Genomic DNA, 8,119 nt, shown 5'->3' on the forward strand with positions numbered 1-8,119 from the left:
GCTTTTACCATATTCCCTAGTGTTCCTATAACTGCATATGAACTGATGTCTGCACACAGATACATGAACATAGCGAACCATCGATGTGTTCATATTGTCGATGCATACCCTATGTATCCTATTGATAATTTATGCATCAACACATTCATTGGATGTTGATTGCATCCTTTAGAATCTCTGAAAAAGCAAACTCTGATAGACAAAATGATACTATAACATTATAATGTCTACTTCTTTAAGAATAATAAAAAAAGTTTACAATGCCATGGGTTTGTGAAAAGGGCAGGAGGCTAGTTGATGCGGGGGTTCTAGTGCTATCTTCTGCTAACTGTGTGATATATTTGATACATAGGTTAATACATATGGATCTGGTTGGGTTTTTTTCCTCTTACCATGGCAGATCTGGAGTAGGTGATCTCTAAAACTATTGCCAGCTATGAAATTTTAGTTTCTCTATGAATAATTTAGAACCTCATATTTACAATTGTTGATAAGTGTGATGTGGATTGTGGAAGTGTTGTCTCAAAATTCTTACCCAGAATAGCAGAGGGTCAGAGAGGTCCACCCTTGGGAGACATTTCTGTCTACCTGAGTTTGCACATTAACATCTAGCAATACCATCCCTCACTCCCCACTTAAAACTCCGCAGTAACTCTCCACTCTTCTTAGTAATAAAACCCAAAGTGCCTAAAACAACTGCTAGGCATGGCATAACCCGAACCCAACTAGGTCTCCAGACTTATCTCTACCAACTTGCCACATTTAACCCTTGAGTGCCCAGAGCCCCTTCTCTATTCTGGGTTCTTACTAATGCTGTTCACTTTTCCTGGAATTATTCTCTCCTCAGCTGACCCACTCCTACTCCTAACTTACTCTTTAAGCATCAGATTGAATATAGGCCACACATTTCTGTGTTGAACACACAGCATTTTTTTCATTAGAGACAAGATTGCACAAAAAGAATCCAATTTCATGGTGTATATATATACCACATTTATTAATCCACTCATGAATTTGTGCCTCTTTAATATTTTGAAAGTAAAAAAGAGACAAAAAGAAAAGAATCCAATTTTAAGCATCTCTTTTAAAACAAGAATCTGCCATTATTTGAGTCCATGTTTGTACATGGTAGTTGGAACCATTAGCTGGTAAGTATCCTTTTAAGATGGGTTATGAAGCTTTCAGACCCATATAAATATATTCCCATCCACTTGGAATCCAGCTTCACTCGGGTAGGGTTATGAGGTTGCAACTTATAGCTAAAATTTTACTTCCTCAAAAATGCCTCTCTTTGAATCTTTGGTATAGGTGCCTCTGGAATATACCTTATAGGCATCCTGTAAACATCCTTCAGCATATTTAGCATAATTGCAGAAAAGTATTTTTTTGCAGGAATATATATATTAGTTTTAATGTATATGTTCTCCCATCAGGTACTGAGTTTCATGAGGGTCAATACTTTTCTTTGTCTAATAGTCACTGCTTAATATTAAAACTTTGCCTGGTCTTTGCTACGTTCTTGCCAACAATGTTTGAGTGTCCCATACACTAGTTCCCCCTTATCTGCAGGGGATAAGTTGCAAGACCCCCAGTGGATACCTGAAACCTATAGATATCATGTTTTTTCTTATACATATATCTATGAAAAAGTTTAATTTATAAATTAGGTACAGTAAGATATTAACAGCAATAACTAATAACAAAATAGAACAATTATAATAGGCCAGCACTACAACTCTGGCTTTTTGGGCCATGATTAAGTAAAGTAAGTGCTTGAACACAAAGACTGCAATGCCACAACAGTGAATCTGGTAACCAAGAGGACCACTGAGTGACTAATGCAGGTAGTGCAGATCGTGTGGATACCTGGACAAAGGGATGATTCACATCCCCAGCAGGGTGGTGGTATAAGATGAGATTTCATCAGGCTACGCAGAAGGACATGCAATTTAAAACTTGTAAATTTTTATTTCTGAAATTTTCCATTTAATATTTGTGGACCATGGTTGACTATGGGTAATTGAAACCTTGAAAAGCAAAAACACAGATAAGGAGGGATAACTGGACATCCAAGACACTGATCTAGTGTCTCAACAGGTACCTGATGAATGATTGAATAAACTGACAAACATAGAACCCCTAGATGGCAGTCCTAGGAGTAAAGAGGCAGTTCCAGATAAAACTGTGATTTAAAAAGATGCAGCACCACAGAAGAAATGATCGATGTCATTAACAAGTACAGTTCAGTCATTGGAAGGCATGTTTCTTTGTTGTTTGATCCTTTTAGAGATCTGTTTTCAAGGTTGTAGTGTTGAATAGTACTCTGTCACATCAGCAGAATGCAGGATTTACAAGTAACTGGTCACCCATGTGATCTGGCATTAACAACAAATTCTCCTCCGGATTTAGAGCATCCATACTGAGGAGCACATAGTCACTAACATGACTATGTTAATGACAAGATTCTCAGAGAAGCATGCCTACTTCCCTAACACATTTCTGCTTCTACCAGCTTGGTCCTTACATAAGGTAAATACAATTAAATGAAATAGCTAAAGAGAAAAAAACAGAGCATAATCAGGTAAAATATACATAAGATTTCCCAGACCTTTCTTTTGGAGTAAAATTTAAGAAAGAAAATAGAAAAGAAAGTGGTGATCAGAGGTATGTGATGAATGCTCACTATGCCTTAGGGATTATGGAGAAGTAAAGCATGGCCATTGGAATTCATATGTCTGAGGTTAAAACATACTTTAGCTATTCTCACACTTGTTACTGGAGGCATTGAAATAAATTTTTCAGTGTCATTGCCCTTCTTTCTCCAATAATAATGAGTTTTACTTTGGGATATTTTTTAATGTGCTAGACACAGTACTCAATGTAGTGCATGCACTGTCAATATTTAATTGCAGAAGTATGCTACACCAGACATCACCATGCACATTGTACAGATGAAGAAACAAAGGCTCAGATAAGGTCTCCTAGTAGTCAATAGAGGAATTGGGGTTTGATCCCAGGTCTTCCCCCAAACCAGTTCATGTACCCTTACCCATTATTCTATACAGTCTTCAAAATCCGTTTTCGTGGAGGTGCTTTCAGTAAAGTGAAAAGGGTAAGAAGATAAATCCACAGTTTATATTTCACCCAATGCCAAATGAAGCCTGTCCCTACATTCTTCTTTACTCTTAGAATGTGAAGTTATTTTCCTAACTCCCTTCATGCGTATGAATAAACATTAAAACTTTAGATTTACCGAGTACACCAATTGTACTTCTCTTTGGGTAACAATATCATTTTATATAGAAAACATTTTTGAATTGAACAAAGATAATTGTGGAAGCAAACCTTGAATTTTTTAAACATTTTATAGTCTTTTCTTGAATATAAAAGATTCTTATTTTAGAACATAGGATCTTTCAATTTGATAAGCATCTATACCCCTACTCTCCAGAAGTATTTACATGCACACAAGTTTTGAGTATGGTTTAGGAATATTAGCCAAATAGAAATGTTTAAAATGTTGATGAAAACAAAAATGAGAAGTTGCAATACATTGAACATGTACTACATACAGGGGAAATTGAATAAATTTCCTAAATTTATTATGAATCTACCTTACTAGAGCTTAAGTGTGTTTGAGATTCTATGTTGTCATAACTATAAATTAGAATATTAACAAGAAACAGTCTCTCTTTTTTTTTTTTTCCAAGTACAGGGAACTTTATTGATGATACATGACAAGGTGGGGCTCCCTAGGCCCCTCCCATTCTTCAGGGCTCTGGCATGGAAACTGTGCCTTGAGGAGGGGAGATTCTCAGTGAGATGGGGACTGAGTAGGCAGGGACACCCCAGCAGCTGAGGCCTCTCTCTTCCTCTGCGCTCTGGCTGGGGCTGGTGGTCCAGGGCTCTTACTCCTTGGTGGCCATGTGGGCCATGAGGTCCACCACCCTGTTGCTGTAGCCAAATTCATTGTCGTACCAGGCAATGAGCTTTACAAAGTGGTCGTTGAGGGCGATGCCAGCCCCAGCATCAAAGGTGGAAGAGTGGGTGTCACTGTTGAAGTTGGAGGAGACAACCTGGTGCTCAGTGTAGCCCAGGATGCCCTTGAGGTGGCCATCCTCGGCCAGCTTCACCGCCTTCTTGATGTCATCATACTTGGCCGGCTTCTCCAGATGGCAGGTCAGGTCCACCACCGACACGTTGGCAGTGGGGACGCGGAAGGCCATGCCAGTGAGCTTCCCGTTAAGCTCGGGGTTGATCTTGCCCATGGCCTTGGCGGTGCCAGTCGATGCAGGGATGATGTTCTGGAGAGCCCCACGGCCATCACGCCACATCTTCCCAGAGGGGCCATCCGCGGTCTTCTGGGTGGTGGTGACAGCATGGACTGTGGTCATAAGTCCCTCCACAATGCCAAAGTTGTCATGGATGACCTTGGTCAGGGGCGCTAAGCAGTTGGTGGTGCAGGAGGCATTGCTGATGATGGTGAGGTTGTTTTGGTACTTGTTGTGGTTCACGCCCATCACAAACATGGGGGCATCAGCAGAGGGGGCAGAGATGATGACCCTTTTGGCACCCCCATCTAGGTGAGCCCCGGCCTTCTCCAGGGTGGTGAAGACGCCAGTGGACTCCACAATGTAATCAGCACCCGCTTCACCCCATTTGATTTTGGTGGGATCTCGCTCCTGGAAGATGGTTATGGGATGGCCATTGATGACAAGCTTCCGTTCTCTGCCTTGACCGTGCCATGGAACTTGCCGTGGGTGGAGTCGTACTGGAACATGTAGACCATGTAGTTGAGGTCAATAAAGGGGTCATTGATGGCGACAATATCCACTTTGCCAGAGTTAAAAGCAGCCCTGGTGACCAGGCGCCCAATACGGCCAAAACCATTTATTCCAGCCTTCACTTTCACCATGGTGTCTCAGAGATGGTGCTGGCGCTGCGCGAGATGCGGCTGTCTGTCGAACGGAAGGACTAGAGAGCCAAGAAACAGTCTCTTTTCAACGAAAGTTTTTCAACCTGAAGTGCATAACTTTTAGGATGTCCACATTTCCCAGAAATGTTATTCAATGTTTCTGTATCTTTACATTTTTCTAGGGAGAGAGTCCATTCTTTTTAACAGATGGTCAAATATATTTGTGATTTTCTCCAAACTAAGAACTAAAAATGAAAGAATACAATTATGTACTGGCATTAAAACTGTGGTCAATATTTAATGACATTGAAGAGTGTTTTTGATATAATGTTGATTAAAAATGAAGAAAAAAATGTGTATTGAGATATCTCATAACATCCCATCTCCATAAAATAGAATTTACTACAGATCTGAAATATGTCATAATATGAACAGTAGTCATCTGTTCATGTGTAATTTTTATTCTCTTCTTCCACTTATTTGTTAAAGTTTCAACATTTTTAAAATATTATTTTTAAGTTTTCTAAAATAACCACATTTTTACATTATATTAGAAAAATCAATATCTTAATTTGAAGATATTTAAATAAGTGATATAAGACAGAATATCTCCAATATGATCCCTTTCACCACTACTAGATTCTCCTGAGGACAATGGACTTTCCATTTACCTAGAAAATTTGATTTAAATAAAAAATGTCCTGATTCATTTATTCTGAACAGGGTCCTGCTTGTGCTTTGGGAATGCAAATATTCATCATTAACTTATGATTTAGATTCGATTCTCTGATACTTTCCAGCGGGGGGAAAAGTGGTCATTATGTCCTCAAAGTTTTTTGCTGAAGGGGAATGTTTATTGTATGATTTTTATGGACAATCTGGTATGTATGACCCAGATTCGATTTTGAAAGCTTTCTTGCTCCAAATTGGCAGTTATTTAAGGACACTGGTGGCAGAAGAGTCTGGTCTCCTATCATGTCTCATCTCCTCTGAGATTTTATACCTTTTTATAGGTTTCATTTTGTTAAAACCTATGAAAATTTTCGAGAATAAAGTCATATATCTACAATTCATCTTCTTAAGATAACAGAAATCATTTAAGCTTTGAAGATGCATTTTCATAACACTTAGTTTTCGCATTCACTTTATTTTGGAGAGGCACTTTAAAGGCATTATACAAGATAGCTCTTTGACCATATATAAAACAATCTTTTTTAATGGCAAACTGATTGTTTGATTATAAAATTATTAATTACAATTAAAAGTCTTTAGAGTTGGTGGGGACCTCAGAGGTTGCCTGGTATACTTTGCCATCTAATGTCTAAGTCTCCTCCAATTTTTTCTAACATCTCCTGAACACCCTGAGTGACCTAGAACATATTATCTTATTTGGCAGGACATTCTGAATCAGACAGCTTAAATTTTAGACAAACTTATTTATTTAGCTAAATCTCAGTGCTTCTCTTTTGAAATGCTAGTGATTAATTTTTGTCCTGACTTTTAGGGTCATGTGGAAAAAGTCTTATAATTCTCTCACATTCCAGATGGAAGGGACTTGCTGCAAGCTACAATAAACCAGTGCAAACTAGATGAAGCAAGAAACATAATTTATTGGCTCAAGGCAGAACTGACCAGGTGAGTTTGGTCCTAAAGTGTGTGGCTTAATTGAGGCTTTGGCTTTCTACCTGGAAAACTCTCTCAGTGTGTAATAATGGTCTTATCTATGGGACAATTTGTTACACTTAACATAAATTTTAGCTATTTTATATCCCATTGACCTAAGGTTGACATTTTTCTTCATGTGTTCCTCTTACTTATATCGGCTTTATCTTTTGCTTATGAATTTCCTTTTAGAACCAAATTCTGGGATTTATAATTATTATATTTTATTTTGTCTGATATAAACTCTGATAACAGCCAGTTGATATCTTCTGAGATTCCTCTCTGGTTTGGATCACCTGTCACTTTTTCAAATAGGACAATATGTCCTCAGGTAATGTAATGTACATAGATCACTTAACACTATACCTTATTCATATGCTCTTCAAGACTAGTTGAAGTACATTGTAGTATTGTTCAAACCAACACTGAAATGACTGAATGGGATAGAGCTTAAAATAAAATTCTGCCATAGGACTTCACTCTTCTATAATGCCACACTGACTTTCAACTAATCATTGCAAGTCAATCTAAAGTCTCATCCAGGCTTTGTTCTGTCAACTTGGAAGGAAGCAAACAACATTAATCAAATGCCAAGCTGCTATGCGCATACACACATGCATGTATTTGTATGCATACACGTGCATGTATATGCAGCCTAGACAAGCAATGCTTTACACAGTAGCAGTCTCTGGTCTTGGACTATGTTTTCTTTTATTCCTTTTCCATGAATATCATATCCTACTTTTCAAATGAAAATATGCTTTTTTTTTTATGTTGAGTTTTTACCGTAGCTTATAAGCCCATATTTCTTATTTGGCACAGTTTAAGCTATCTGATTCAAAGAAAATAGAAACGAGTCAATATGACATTCTAGTTCTTAGTTATCACCTTCCATTCTAAGTGCTTAAGAAATGTCTACTTAATAATTTATTGAAATGATGTTGAATTCCTGATCTTTGGTTTATGAAATCTACCTCTACCTTCTAGGCGTTTGTCTGCATCTATTTGACTTTCCGTAAGTCCCCAGAGTTTACACTGGAGAATGCTATACCCACATCTCCCCTGCAGGACTGATGGACTTATTCCCCATGGCGGTTGCACTTGTTGCTGGTAAAAGCCCTCAGCTGTCAGCTCTATCTAGGAATTTTCCTCAGCTGAAGACAGCTGCCTCACAAAAAGCCACGTTCTTTTCCTGGGACAGCCTGTATCCAGTGACTCCTCCACATGGGAGTATAAAGACACACCCTCTTGTGACAACTCTAAGGGGCCAGCCCAGCCTCAGAGCTCTCCGTGAGATCACCTGAGGTCTTTGCTGCAACTGCTTTGCAGCTCAGCTTCTCTCTTTACCATTCCTCTTCCCTTTCTTTTTTTAAAACTGTGTTGATCCCAAGAGCACTTCCTAATAACTTCTTTTATGTTACCCTCCACTGCTATCTGCTTCCCAGGAAACCCAATTTGAAGCAGTTACCTAATTCTAGTCAGATTTCTCATCTCTAAGCTCTAGAGTAATGCCTTAATTCATGTGGGCCAGACAGTTTTTAA

General features: G+C 38.6%; 1 pseudogene; it reads right to left on the minus strand.

Moving 5' to 3' along the window:
- Positions 1-3,803: 3,803 nt before the first annotated feature.
- Positions 3,804-4,928, minus strand: LOC138387010 (glyceraldehyde-3-phosphate dehydrogenase pseudogene; annotated as a pseudogene).
- Positions 4,929-8,119: the final 3,191 nt, after the last annotated feature.

This window comes from Eulemur rufifrons, chromosome 7, assembly GCF_041146395.1.
Source record: "Eulemur rufifrons isolate Redbay chromosome 7, OSU_ERuf_1, whole genome shotgun sequence".
In the NCBI taxonomy this organism is placed as follows: Eukaryota; Metazoa; Chordata; class Mammalia; order Primates; family Lemuridae; genus Eulemur; species Eulemur rufifrons.